A 15,155-nucleotide genomic window follows, 5' to 3' on the forward strand; every position below is an offset into this window, starting at 1 on the left:
ATTATTTTGTATGGAAGAGCACTTAGTCATGTGCTCACAGACTGCAGTGGTCTCGCTCGCGTGCAGATATACCACCCTGGTAAGAACAAAAAGGCATATCATGCTTCACTGCTGCCTCCAGCTCACTTCGTTCAGGACAATCTGCTTACTATTGATGCAGATGCTGTCCAACGCAGGAGCAGCACATCCTGTTTCGCCACCTGAGGTGAAACAGGAACGTGCTGCTGCCACTGCCTCTCTTACCTCGGATGCGTGGTGATACCTATGATGTGGGTATTTCCAGTGAGATCTTTCTCTTACCAGAAACTAGCGCCAGTTCCAGTGCCACTTCTTCTGCCCAAGGGAGCTGCTTCATCCCACCTCACGGGTGGTCCAGCCCTGTTGCCACCCATAGCATTTTACAAGTTTTGAAATCAAGCACATTAACTATATTGTAGAGTACTATATATGAAATCTAATATGTTGAGTGCTTAAGAATCATTATCAGGTGTTACTCCATCCAACTCTCATGTGTCTCAGTTCTCTGGACCAGGGGTTGGCAAGGTTTACTGGCCATGGGCCGGATCACTCCCACAGAGATTGTCCATGGGCCAGATTGGCGCAGCGTGATGCCGAAAATTGCGTCTGCACATGTCCGCGCTGCTGAAAATTGTTTCTGTGCATGCCCAGATGCCGAAAATCATGCCTGCACAGAAGCAATTTTCAGCGTCTGGACATGCGCAGCGTGATCTGCGTTTGTGCAGACGCGATTTTCGGTACCGCTTGAGTTTCTGCACCGTGCCGCACCTTTTAGCGCAGTGTGTGAGGGTCTCACGGAGCGGGTGGCTCGGTTCAGGGGCAGCTCGTGGGCCAGTAAAACGGTCTTCATGGGCCACATCCAGCCCATGGGCCGCATGTTGCCGACCTCTGCTCTAGACATTGTCAGAGATATTGACTTAAGGTCAAACTGTTGCCCACTCACCAAACACTCCTGTATAAGCTTAGCAGTCCTGAAATAAGATCAGAGGTCCTGTTGTGGATCGGTAACTGGTTAAGAAACAGGAAATAGAGAGTAGGAATAAGTGGACAGTTTTCCCAAAGAAGGGTTGTAGACAGTGGAGTCTCACAAGGATTGGTATGGGAAGTAGTGCTTTTAAACTTCTTCATAAAAAGTCTAGAGTTAGGGGTGAACAGAGAGGGAGCCAAGTCTGTTGTGCAATTTATGGCTAGCAAGTGTAAAGTTCGGTACATTGAGGCAAAAGGCATATATCTCCATTGGGTCTGAACTGGTGGTGAGTAACCAGGAAAGATACCTAGTGGGTTTTGTGGATAGCTTGCTGAAGATGTTCATCCAGTATGTGGCAGCTTTGAAAAAGATGAACGCCATGCTAGGGATCATTAGGAAATGGTTAGGAAATAGAACTTCCATTCTTGGGCAAGGTTATTGAGCTGAAGAACTCCAGGCATGCCTGGAGGATGTGGACCATTTGGATCCCTTCCAGTCGGGATTCAGGCCTCATCATGGGACTGAAACTGCCTTGGTTGTGTTGGTTGATGATCTCCAGCAGGCTAGGGACAAAGGTGAAAGTTTTGGTCCTGCTGGATCTCTCAGCGGCCTTGGACACCACTGACCATGACATCCTTCTGGACTGTTTAGAGGAGTTGGGAGCTGGGGGCACTGTTATACAGTGGTTCCACTCCTTTCTTCTGGGTTGTGTCCAGAAAGTAGTGTTGGGGGATGAGTGTTCAGACCCCTGGGCACTCACTTGTGGGGTGCCTCAGGGCTCCGTCCTCTTCTCAATGATTTCCAACATCTATATGAAGCCTCTGGGAGATACCATCAGAGGGTTTGGGCTGGGTGTTCATCAGTATGTGGATGATACCCAGCTCTACCTCTCCTTTAAATCAGAACCAGTGAAGGCAGTGAATGACCTTTGTGAGTGTCTTGAGGCAGTTGGAGGATGGATGGTGGCTAACAGATTGAGGTTGAATCTTGACAAGACAGAAGTACTGTTCTTAGGGAACAGGGGGTGGGTGGATGTGGAGGACTCGCTGGTCCTGAATAGGGCAACTGTGCCTCTGAAGGACCAGGTGCGCAGCCTGGGAGTCATTTTGGACTCATGGAGTCCATGGAGGTGCAGGTCAATTCTGTGTCCAGGGCAGCTCCATCTGTTACTCTCGCTGAGACCCTACCTGCCTGTGGACCGTCTCGCCAGAGTGGTGCATGCTCTGGTTATCTCCTGCTTGGACTACTGCTCTATGTGGGGCTACCTTTGAAGCTGACTCAGAAACTGCAATTAATCCAGAATGCGGCAGCTAGACCGGTGACCAGGAGTGGCCGCCAGGACCATATAACACCGGTCCTGAGAGACCTGCATTGGTTCCCAGTACATTTCCAAGCACAATTCAGAGTGTTGGTGCTGACCTTTAAAGCCCTAAAGAGCCTTGGTGCTGTATACCTGAAGGAGCATCTCCACCCCCATCGTTCAGCCCAGACAATGTGGTCCAGCTCCGAAGGCCTTCTTGTGGTTCCCTCACTGTGAGAAGTGAGGTTATAGGGAACCAGGCAGAGGGCCTTTTCAGTAGTGGTGCCCACCCTGTGGAATGCCCTCCCTTCAGATGTCAAGGAAATAAACAGCTATCGAACTTTTAGAAGACATCTGAAGGCAGCCCTGTTTCAGGAAGCTTTTAATGTTTGATGTTTTATCATGTTTTTACTATTCTGCTGGGAGCCACCTAGAGTGACTGGGGAAACCCAGCCAGATGGGTGGGGTATAAATAGTAAAATTATTATTACTATTATAACTGCCATTATCATAATGTTGTTATATAAAACTTTGACGTAACCACATTTGGAATGCTGTGTACAGTCCTGGTCATCTCACCTCAAATAGAGTAGGGTGAGAAAAGGTTTAGAAAAAGACAACCAAAATGATCAGTGGGATGGAGCGACTCCCGTATGAAGTTGCGGCATCTGGGACTTTCCAGTTTAGAGAAAAGGCAAGTAAGAAGTTACATAATGGAAGTTTATGCAGGGCATGGTGAAAAGTTTTTATTACCTTTTTCATAACACTCTGACTCAGAGACATCCAGTGAGGCTAAGAATTGAAAGATTCAGTAGACAAAAGAAAGTAACTCTCCACACAACACATAAGCCATGGATCGCCCCTAGGAGGCCATAAACTCTTCTTCTTCTTCACCTTGGATGGCTTTAAAAGGGGATTGGATGAATTCATGAAGGATGAGACTATCAATGGGTATCATCCATGCTGGCTTGTTAATGCCTCCACTATCAGAGACAGTGTGCCTCTGAATAATAGCCCCTTTGGGATTATCTGTTTTTGTACAGTCAAACCTTGGTTCCTGAATGGCTTAGTTGCCGAACAAATCAGCTCCCGAACGCTGCAAACCCGGAAGTGTTCTGGTTTACAAATGTTTTTTGGAAGCTGTACATCCGTCGCGGCTTCCTCTTGAGTGCAGGAAGCTCCTGCAGCCAATCAGAAGCCACGCCTTGGTTCTCGAATGGTTTTAGGAGTTGAACGGACCCTCGGAACAGATTAAGATCAAGAACCAAGGTACCACTGTATTTCCAAAGTGGGAATCCCAGAGCACATGCATCAATAACACCCTCACAATTTGCTTCTCGGATCCTGCCTTTGTGTACTAAAGTCTTACATTATTTTAAAAGTGAATTTTGCTACTTACATCATTTTATTATGATGCTTGTTTTGAAGTGCTCCCCAGACTAAAGATGTTAGATAAATTAAACTGAAAAAAACTTTTATATGGCCACTCTTAAATCTAAACACTTTCCTGCCTTCCAGAAACAGCTGTTTTCCTCATTTTTACTTGCATCCAGCCTGAAGAAGAGCTCTGTGTAACCCAAAAGCTCACATACCACATTATGAATTTTCATCCCGATAACACATTATTTTACTACTTTTGTATGGTTTTTGATATTCTTCAGAAACATAATCTTGCAAGCTAGATTTTTGTATTCACTGAAAATATTTACTACTCAACCACTCTTTCCAACTTATCATCAGGCTAGTTAAAGAAAGGCAGAGAGAGAGAGAGAGAGAGAGAGAGAAAGAGAGAGAGAGAGAGAGAGAGAGAGAGAGAGAGTTATTGTACTATACTGATTCCAAGCAGTATGGCTCTTTTTCTTTTGGTAAGTCCATAGCTGTCAACCATCCCTTATTTGGCGGGAAGCTCCCTTATCCCAGTGCCATTTCCTGCTGCTGTCCCTTAATGATGATGTCCCTTAAATTTCCTGGGTTTCAAAGGAAGCAGCTCCTCTCCCTCCCTCCCTGCCGGCCAAGAAGGAGGGAGGCTCCAACTGTGTTATTTGGCTGCGTTGCTCACCCAATAAGGAGTCTAAGAACGACTGTGGGGTGGAGCTTGCATGCCTTGTGCCCAGCCGTGTTGCCTGGGGACTCGCCATTGCTCAGCACTTCACAGCGGAGACATGACGGTGGTTTTCCTTGCTGCATCCCCTTTGCCGGGTTGCTGCGCTGTGGGAACCACCACTTGAGGCTTCGTTTGGCTGCTGGCTGGGCTTTCTGCCTTTGGCTTGGATAGGCTCAGAAGTTGAACATACCTGTGCTCGGAATCGGATGGATGCGTCATTGGCGGCCCACTCACCCTTGCAAGGGAAAAGGTCTGTCTGGAGCGGGGGCACATGGTGGGGGAAAAGGAAAGGAGCTGGTTGAGTACAATGGCGGGTGGCGATCTTGTGAGGGGAGCTTTTGGATTTGTTTTGGAGGCTCCTTCGATTGACTGTTATGGGGGAAAGGAAAGGAGCTGGTTGACTAAAATCCCTTATTTTGGCTGCTGATCCCTTATTTTTGAGGCTGCTGGTCCCTTATTTTCAAATCTGTAAGTTGACAGCTATGAGTGAGTCTGGCTATTAACCAGAAAGCTGGTGGTTTGAGCCCACCCAGGGATGGTTGTGGGCAGGATTCCTTCAATGCAGGAGTTTAGACTAGATGACCCTCACAGAGTCCCTTCCAACTCTACAATCCTATGATTCTATGAACCCTGAAGAAGGGTGGCAGGCATCTAAGTTGGTTATGCGATGAAGCAAATGCATTCTATACACATTCAGAGGGACTTTTCCCTGCTTGAAAAAGACCTTGGGGTGGTGCTGATTCTTCACTGCGTAGAGGACAAAGTATATATTCCAAAGCATGCACAGGCACACCCACAAAAATTCAGGTATGTGCTGAAGGAACAACATACAGTGCACTCCCACTACAGCTTCACAGACTTCAGCATTTACCTGCCGCCACTGTTCCAGATGACTGGGTCAACAGATGATAGGTACAGCATGGGATCTGTTTGGTAAAACAGTTTTATAGCAGCACCTGTCCTGCACACATGCCTTATGCATTGGACTTGGGAAATAATCTGGACAAGTGAAAAGTGGATAGAAAGACATCTTCCAGTATGAAATAACATTCACAGAATTGTCAGCAATTGATTTTATATTGAAAGCAGTACACTTTCCTAAAAAATGCTTTAGGATTGAAATGGAACTTTTGGCTCCCTCTTGTGGAAATTCCTCTCCAATACATGTAATATTCGCTGTCCTGTCTCTCCCCCCTCCCCTTCCACATACAGAGCGCTTCTTGCTTTGGACATGAATTAGGCACTGAAACATCATTGGTCATACTTTGTCAAGGGAGAGATGACATAATTTATATTAACATTTCTATACTGTCCTTAGTAAAAAAAAAAAAAGTTTACAGTGTAGGACATAATAAACAATTTATGTCATAACATAAAATCCATACAATACAAAAAGTTAAGACATTTCTATGGCTATAATGCACAACAAGACATAATACACAAATTCTGAGTAGCAATGTCATATGCACAATATCATCCCAGCAACCATCTCTACAACCACTGTGGAATCTACAATCACTGGTGTAGTGGTGAAACATAATACATACCTACTAACAGCATCCTGAAAAATAGGAGTGGGAAAAGTCAGCAGCAGGATATCTGAAGTGCAAAAACTATGCAAATGCATCTTATCTCTCCTTGCTCAGAGTAAGCTCTTGATTCATCCCTGCTCACCTCCTTCTCGGAAAATGACAGACCCTCCCAGCCCTCACCTGGGAGCTTTCCTCTCCTCTCTTTGTATCTCACCCTGGGAGATCTCCACTTCCCTGCCCTCTCACTCAGGGTCTTCCACCATCTTTCTGCCACTTTATCTTAGTTTATCTTGATTTGTAACATTTTGTGAAATATTAACTCATTTTGGAAAACTCATTTTGGAAAACTCATTTCTCATTTTGAGAAATTCTTATGCCACATTTACCCTTTCAGAATGAGTGATTAAAAAAATAGTTTTATATTTCTTACATCCATTTATCCTGCTGCAGATAATGATGATGATTATCCTAGAAGTTGCAGAAGTGCTGCTAGAAGTTGCAGGATTTAGTTCAAACTACAAGTCTGAACTAGGGACGTGGGTGGCGCTGTGGCCTAAACCACTGAGCCTAGGGCTTGCCAACCGGAAGGTTGGCGGTTCGAATCCCCACCACAGGGTGAGCTCCCGTTGCTCGGTCTCAGCTTCTGCCAACCTAGCAGTTCAAAAGCACGTCAAACTGCAAGTAGATAAATAGGTACCGCTCCTGTGGGAAGGTAAACGGCGTTTCCGTGTGCTGTTCTGGTTTTTCCAGAAGTGGCTTAGTCATGCTGGCCACATGACCCGGAAGCTGTACGCCGGCTCCCTCAGCCAATAAAGCAAGATGAGCGCCGCAACCCCAGAGTCGGTCACGACTGGACCTAATGGTCAGGGGTCCCTTTACCTTTACCTTTACAAGTCTTCTGTAGTTAACATTTAACATCACCTTTGGACAGCAGAACTTTCTCTGCTTCTTAGGCATCAAGTGGAATAAACAGATAAGTGATAGAAAAACAGACATGCACACATCATGCATTTGGCACCTTTTTATATAGTTTCTGTTATATGCTAAGATAAACCTCTTATTCTGGTCTTTGATACTTGAGATATGCTTTCAAGACCCACCCTATTCCTTTGACTGTAATTTTAAAAATTTTAAATAGTGAATGTTAAATTGTTGTAAATCACTCTGGGACCTGATGGTGACAGGAAGGTAATAAACTGAATTATTATTATTATTATTATTATTATTATTATTATTATTATTATTATTACTATTATTATTATTAACAGCACCAGTAGCAGTAGCAACCACCACCACCAACTTGATAACATATGAGAGTCAAGAAGTTTCTTTCAGTTTATGAAAACTTCCATTTTTGGAAGTCCATGAAGCTCATGATGGAAGTTGAAAAGCCATGGATCTTTTAGACACAGACTGGATAAATTATTTTTACTTATGTATGTCAAGTATGTTTGCAAATATCTTTACCAAGATGGACCAGGATATACTTTTTTTTCTTTAGTGACTAGGGGTGCACAGATCACCTAACAATTATAATAAGAAATTTAAAGTTCTCATTTAATCAAATTATTTCATAAAACAGAGCACTAGCAATTCTCTGTGTTAAAAAATGTAATGATGATGATTTATTTATTTATACATGCATACATACCTCGCCCATCTGGCTGGGTTTCCACGGCCACTCTGGGCGGCTTCCAACCAAATATTAAAAATACATTAAAACGTCAGTCATTAAGAACTTCCCTAAACAGGACTCCCTTCAGAAACAGGTTTGGGAAAATAAAAAAGGTCTTCACGCATGCTGCAAAGGAACCAAAATTAGTGCCAGGCGAGCCTCTCTATGAAAGGAATTCTGAAGGTGAATTGCCGCTACCAGAAAGGTCTTACTTGTAACGGTAAAGGAGCCTGACTAGACGAGGGTCAGAAGACGTAGGTCAGCTCAGAGCAGGCACTTATTGACTTCCACTAATCCTAAACTGTATAGGGCAGGGATGGCCAGCTCCCAAGAGACTGCGATCTACTCGCAGAATTAAAAACTTTCTGTAATCTACTCCCTTTTTGAGCTGTTGAGCTTTTTTTAGGAAGTAATGCCCCGCTTTTTTGGGGGTTGTTGAGGAGAGAAACCCCTATATTGTATACAATGATGCCAGTGCTCAGAGAGACCAGAAGTATGTGTTCAGTGCCTATTACTGCATAATATTGAATCTTATTAAAGACAATTTTTATCAGGAACATCTGAAAATATCTAATTATTTTGATAGGACAGTGTAGTAATTACTTTGTTCTGCCTCAGGATACTTCATTAATGATTTCAGCCTGTTAGAATTAGTTTGATGTGCCATTAATGAAGAAGGGTTGTTCTTGCTTTTGTCTGTGTGTTGTCATGTGTTCCGTGTGACCAATATAATTCATTTCAACATGCTCATTGCTGGAAAAGAATATTGTTATATTGCTTGCTTGACCTTGTGTGGTATGCTAACCTTTATAAGGGCATTAATGGATGCATGTAAAACAGTATGACCTATACAGCATGATTTTGTACTGTCAAAGGCTTCAGTCTTGTATAGTGAAAACTTGAAACAAGTGCATAAATTTGTTAATTCATATTTTATAAATAATCCAAACTGTATGCCGACTGAAGGCTGCTCCCAAACAGTTTTGCCTACAAATTACTTCCATTGTGATAATGTAAATTTTCAGGACGTTTGTGGTTTTGGTTTTATCCTCCTTACTATGTCATGGCCAATATGCTGTATTAAAAAGAGGTCATAGCTTCTTTGTGCAATATTTTGATGTAATTTAATTAGTCAAATGACTAAGGGCAGTATGTCTGCAGCCATGTCACAGTAATAAGAGGTGAAGCAATTAAGCTTCTGAACTGAACTTGGATTATGTGCTGTGAAAAGCAAAAGCAGGTTTAAAGGAGAATAGGTTTTATAGCTGTACCAAAGAAAGTAGACAAGATTGCTTGGACATTCAAGCCTGTTGAATATATACCATCAATATCAAATTTTGACCACTGTAAGCCACCCCTCAACTAAGTTTTCATATTTTAATGAGATTTATTCATAGTCCGCATTAGTATGTTAAATAAATTTTTACTGTTTTTCACAATTTAAGTCCACATTAACATCAATAAAAAATAACATTTTTTACCCCCAATCCCCGTGTATAGCAATATCTTTTCACAACCTTTTCTTTGAGATTCCAGGAATCTCCAGACTTTCCTCCAATCCCCTCTTCTGGTTCTTTATATAAACAAAATTCTCTTACGTTTCCATATCCATTTACCCAATTTTGTAATAATTACGCATAGTTAATCAAAACTTACCAACACATCTCTGCTTATTGCAAGCGTTTAATCAAAGACTGCTAATGTACCAATATCTACAATATTTTGCACATAAACAATAACAGTTTCCAAGACTATTTCCCATTCTTTTTCCTTTGGAGTGCTGTAATTTCATCAGCAGACATCTGTCAGTTGAGGCAGGTTTCAAATCCAGCTCGCCTTTCCTTGTACTTTCTGCCTCGTTTTCTCCACCACAACCTCCTCAAGTGTTTTCTGCCTAAACCACAAAACTTCCAAATCTACCCTGTTCTTTTGGGCTTTCTTCATATCAAACATCTTTTCCCAGTTTTCAGGCTTCCTCTCGCAACTTTTGCCTAGGAACATCCCCTTCCTCAGTTCTCCCTGTACAAGACTATTATTTCTGATTTGACAAAGGATGCCCCTTTCCAGACTGTCTCGTCTGTTGTGCAAGACTCTATTATTTCAGTTGGTTCCGTCTCTCTTTTAATGCTTTCGGGTTGTAAACTCATCTGTTATCTTAGCCATACTTTCCCTCATCTCTTTCATAAATTTCAAATTGAGATCTATCCCCCAGGTCCTGTACTTGGGCCCTTCTGTCCAGACTCATCTCTGTTTAATCATTGTCATATTTTTCATCTTTCCGTTGTTCTCAAAACAGCCAGTTTTCACCACCACCTTATCAGTTTCAAGACCATTCCATGTAAGCTCCCAGTAAACAATAACAGTTTCTGTGCTTTCCCCTGTTCTTTCAACCCGTGTACTTTATACACATATGCAATTTAACATAAATCCAAATTTTAAGTTGATTTTCATATATAACAAATATCTACCTTAAAAAAGAGAAAGAAAATATATATCCATAACAATTACCACTTATTTGGCCAGGAGAGAGAAAGAGTACTAAATTCAGTAACCAATTTTCTAAAATGTCTCAGGGTAGAATGAAGAGTTGAAGGACTTGAAGATCCTTATAAATAGGTATATCAACCTCTCTTGCCAGTTTTTTTCCCTCCTTAAAATTCCGATTTATATACAGGAAACTGAGTTCAGTGCTCTGTAGATCCCTCCAGCCGAGATAAGTCTTTCTTATATTCCCCCAACAGAGTAATAATAATATAATAATAATTTTTTATTTATTTATACCCTGCCCATTTTGCTGGGTTTCCCCTGCCACTCTGGGCGGCTTCCAGCAGAATATTAAAATACAATGATTAAAATCTTCCCCAAACAGGGCTGCCTTCAGATATCTTCTAAAAGTCTGGTAGTTGTTTATTCCCTTGACATCTGGTGGGAGGGCGTTCCACAGGGTGGGTGCCACTCTGCCTGGTTCCCTGTAACTTCACTTCTTGCAATGAGGGAACCGCCAGAAGGACTTCAGCGCTGGACCACAGTGTCCGGGCAGAACGATGGGGGGTGGGGTGGGAGACGTTCTTTCAGGTATACTGGGCCGAGTTTAGAGCTTTAAAAGTCAACACCAACACTTTGAATTGTGCCCGGAAACGTACTGGGAGTTTTTCAGGACCAGTATTACATGGTCTTGGTGGCCGCTCCCAGTCACCAGTCTAGCTGCCGCATTCTGGTTAAATTGCAGTTTCCGGGTCCCCTTCAAAGGTAGCCCCACGTAGAGCGCATTGCAGTAGTCCAAGTGGGAGATAACCAGAGCATGCACCACTCTGGCAAGACAGTCCGTGGACAGGTAGGGTCTCAGCCTGTGAACCAGATGGAGCTGGAAGACAGCTGTCCTGGACACAGAATTGGCCTGTGCCTCCATGGACAGTTGTGAGTCCAAAATGACTCCCAGGCTGCACACCTGGTCCTTCAGGGGCACAGTTACCCCATTCAGGACCAGGGAGTCCTCCACACCCACCCACCCCCTGTTCCCCAGAATCAGTACTTGTGTCTTGTCAGGATTCAACCTCAATTTGTTAGCCACCATCCATCCTCCAACCGTCTCCAGACATTCACACAGGACCTTCACCACCCTCACTGGTTTTAATAGAGCTGGGTATCATCCACATACTGATAAACACCCAGCTCCAACCCCTGGATGATCTCTCCCAGCGGCTTCATGTAGATGTTAAGAAGCATGAAGGAGAGGACGGAGCCCTAAGGCACCCCACAAGTGAGAGCCCAGGGGTCTGAATACTCATCCCCCAACACCACTTTCTGGACACAGCCCAGGAGGAAGGAGCAGAACCACTGTATAACAGTGCCCCCAGCTCCCAACTCCTCTAGACAGTCCAGAAGGGTCTGGGAATGCCCCCTCACAGAGGGAAGCATTACCACCCCGCAGAGCCCATCACCAAGCCCTTCCCAGCTCATTTTTATGAGCCAGGATGCGCAAGGATCCAGGAGACAGGTGGTCGGTTTCACTCATCCAAGCAGCCTGTCCACATCCTCGGAGGTAACAGATTGGAATTGATCCCACACAACTTGACTAGACAAGACTCTGGCACTCTCCCGCCCTGGCCCTGCTCTCGCAGTGGCATCCCTTTCCGAATCTGAGCGCTTTATTTGCAAAAAACTTTGTAAAATCAAAGAGATCTTGGGGCCCTTACCGGGCCCCGGTGGCACAGGTGGTTCCATTAAATTGCAAACCACCTGAAAGAGTCTCCTGCTGCTGTTTTCTGCAGATGCAATAGAGGTGGTGATTGCTATCACCACTTGGTAGGCTCAATGTTGAGCTCTAACACATGTCCAATCTAGCCGTCTCAGTGATTGTTTCATCGCCCTCAGCTCCAGGGAAAACCACTTGGCTGTCGGAGAGGACGCTTCGGAGCCAGACAGTAGATAGCCCTGGTTAATTCCACATTCCAGCGGGCCACCAGGGAATCAGCTGAAAGGCCATCAACATGGGATAAAACATCCCCTACCACTCTCTGGAAACCATTAAGTGGCGGGGGTGGACCATCCAAATCGGTCCCACCTCCCTGTGGATGGGAAGGGTCACGGGGAAGTCCTGTTGCACCAGGAAGTGATCCGACCATGGCACGTCCTTTGTTTCGCTTTTACTTAGTTTCAGATCACCCACATCCGTAGTGGTGAATACCACGTCTAAGGCATGTCCACGACTATGAGTTGAGCCAAATTTATTCAGGGATAGCCCCATGGAAGCCATGTTTCCACGAACTCCTGAGCTGCCCCTTGTAAGGTCATGTTGGCGTGGATCTTAAAATCTCCAAGACAACAAAACTAGGTGTCTCCAGGAGAACATCCGCCACGACCTGAAGCAGCTCAGGCAGGGAATCCTTGGTGCAACAGGGAGTTCAATACACCAAAAGGAGTCCTGTACTGCCCCTATTGCCCAACCTCTGGAACATGCACTCAGAAAACTGGGTCTTTCCAATAGGACGCCTGGTTCAAGCTAATGACTTACTAAAAATCACTGTAAACCCCCCCCCCCCGCCCGGCCACATGGCCTCGCCTGCTGTACGTAAAAGAAACCTGGTGGACAAGCAGCAGCAAGAACAGGCCCATTTGCTTCATAAGTACTTGTCTTAATCCAAATTTCCTCTGCTGAGTTCAATTTTAACAGTGGCTGCAGTTCTAAATCCAGTTTCCACATTTATACTCCAGTATCGGTAACAAGCCAAGTAGAGTAGATTTCAGTTGCCTTAACCTTTCCTCCCCGCAACTGACGAAAAGCTTTGGAAGGTGTAAGGGCTCTCAGATGTTGTCAAAGTCGTGGCACAACCTTCCTTTTTCCATACACAAATACCAAGTTGTGCCCAGCTTTAAAATCCTGTAGCAATGTCAAACAATAAAGAATGGGTTTCAGTTGCCTTGAATTCTCCCATCAGCAGGCCCACACCATAAATATCAAATAAGATAATAGTTTTCCACTTGCAATTTTCCCCCCATGTACAGTTAATTACCCAGAAGACGAAGAACGGACTTCTTTTTTAATCCTTCGTCTGGTGCCAAATTAATCTTAATTTAAATAGTAAATCTTCTTACGTTCCCGTCAGCTTGAATGTTAGTTATGGGAAATCTCTGCTGGTGGCCTTAGCATTAAGGCTTTGCTCCCGTGGAGACGTGTTGCTGCCCAGACTGCACTCAAACCCGCTTCTTTCCCCCACTCTCCTGAACCTTTCAGCGCAGGGGTCTGGGAATTGCGGGAGAGCTCTTTGCAATCTGCTGGACCTCTCAATGTCTTGAGAACCTTCTCAAGACTTTTGGGGGGGTAAGCCTCACCTTGGCGTTTTCGCCTGATGTTTCGCGGGGCTCAGATCTGTCGGAGCGATCAGATCAGTGCTCCGTTCGCCATCTTGCAGAGATTGGAAGTGATAGTCAGCACTAGTATGGACAAAACTAAGAACATAAGAAGAAGTGTGCTAGATTAGTTAAAGACCCCATTTAGTCCAACATCCTTCTCTTACTGTGTCAACCAGATGCCCATGGGAAGTCCACAAGGAGCGCCTGAGCACCGCATCATTCTCTCCTTTTGTGCTCTCCTGTAGTTGGTATGGCATTCTACCTCCAATATGGCAAGCAGCTTTTTATAGACTTAATCTTCCATGGGTTTGTGCACTCACCCTTTAAAACAATTCAACTTGGTGAGAGGACACCAAGGGTAATCTAATCTACCCCCTGCAATGCTTTTCAACAGTGGAACAATCTCCCTGGAGAGGTGGTGGACTCTCTTTGGAGCTTTTTAAGCAGAGGTTGGATCTTCATCTGTCATGAATGCCTTAGCTGAGATTCCTGCGTTGCAGGGGGTTGGACTTGATGACCACTGGAGTCACAGTACTTCCAATTCTACGATTCTGTGTTTCTGCGATTCTAATGACTAGATCTAGCGGGAGTGAAATCCATAATTTAACTCCTTTGTGAAGATGTACTTTGTTTTGCTTGTCCTGAATCTTCCGACATTCAATAGCCCATGGTTCTAGTATTATGGGGGTGGCATCCGTCTTCTTTCTTGACACCATACATAATTTTATACCCCTCTATCTTGTCACCTTTTACACTCCACAAATATTGTAATTTTTCCACGTAAGGATTATCATTTTGGTTGTCCTTTTCTCAATACTTTCCCATTCTCCAATATGCTTTTCGTGGGTGAGGCAACTTGAACTTGCACAGTATTCCAAATGTGGTTGCACTAGAGATTTGCAGAATGGCTTTCTGATATTGGCAGTTTTATTTTCACTCATTTTCCTAATTATCCCCAGTGTGGTGTTTACCTTTCTCACAGCTGTAGCACAGGGTGAACATTTTTATTAATCACCATGGTTATAGATCTCTTTCCTGGTCAGCCACCACCAATTCAAACTCCATGAGCCTATATGTGAAGTATGTTTGGGGTTTTTTAACACCACAGATAAGCATTTTCACATTTGAATTCTTTAACGCTCAGGTGGATACATCCCAGAAGTTTACAAGTCTGGTTTTACCTTTTTGTGTTGTATCTGATATCTTCCTTTTTGATAAAAGGATATGATGCTCCCAAAAACCATAGAATATTATTGCCTTCCTATTCTGGTGATTTGCTAATGTTGCATGATAATTTCTACTCCTCAGATTAATTACTTAGCTGTTTTGTTCTCTTGGGTTGTGTCTAGTATACCATGGTCCAGCCTTAATTTCTTTGGTTTATTGTATTGCCTTGATTTGGAGGTGGGTTTTTATATTTATTTTTCTTTATTTAATCTTGCATTTGTATCTTAAGCAAATGTCAGTATATATATATAGTGTTGATGCAAATTGTGATGTGCATAAACCTCTACATTACACACTCGTGTCATGCTATACCAAGGAGTAATTCCCCTGGTGCCTATAATTTGTTTCAGTAATGTGCAGCTGTGACCTTTATAGAAGAATGCTTATGGCCATAGCTAAGAATCTGAAGTGACATGCTGCCCTGATTTCTCATTAATAGACTGTCCATCTTTAACTACACAGCTTGCTTAAATACTAGA

The 15,155-nt window shown here is 43.8% G+C and overlaps 1 protein-coding gene across 7 annotated transcripts in view; it reads left to right on the top strand.

The window, feature by feature from the left end:
- Positions 1 to 15,155, top strand: part of AGAP1 (ArfGAP with GTPase domain, ankyrin repeat and PH domain 1) — a 329,771-nt gene that overhangs the window by 68,410 nt on the left and 246,206 nt on the right. The gene's annotated exons all lie outside the window — the stretch shown is intronic.

This window comes from Podarcis vaucheri (assembly GCF_965113315.1).
Source record: "Podarcis vaucheri genome assembly, chromosome: 1".
In the NCBI taxonomy this organism is placed as follows: Eukaryota; Metazoa; Chordata; class Lepidosauria; order Squamata; family Lacertidae; genus Podarcis; species Podarcis vaucheri.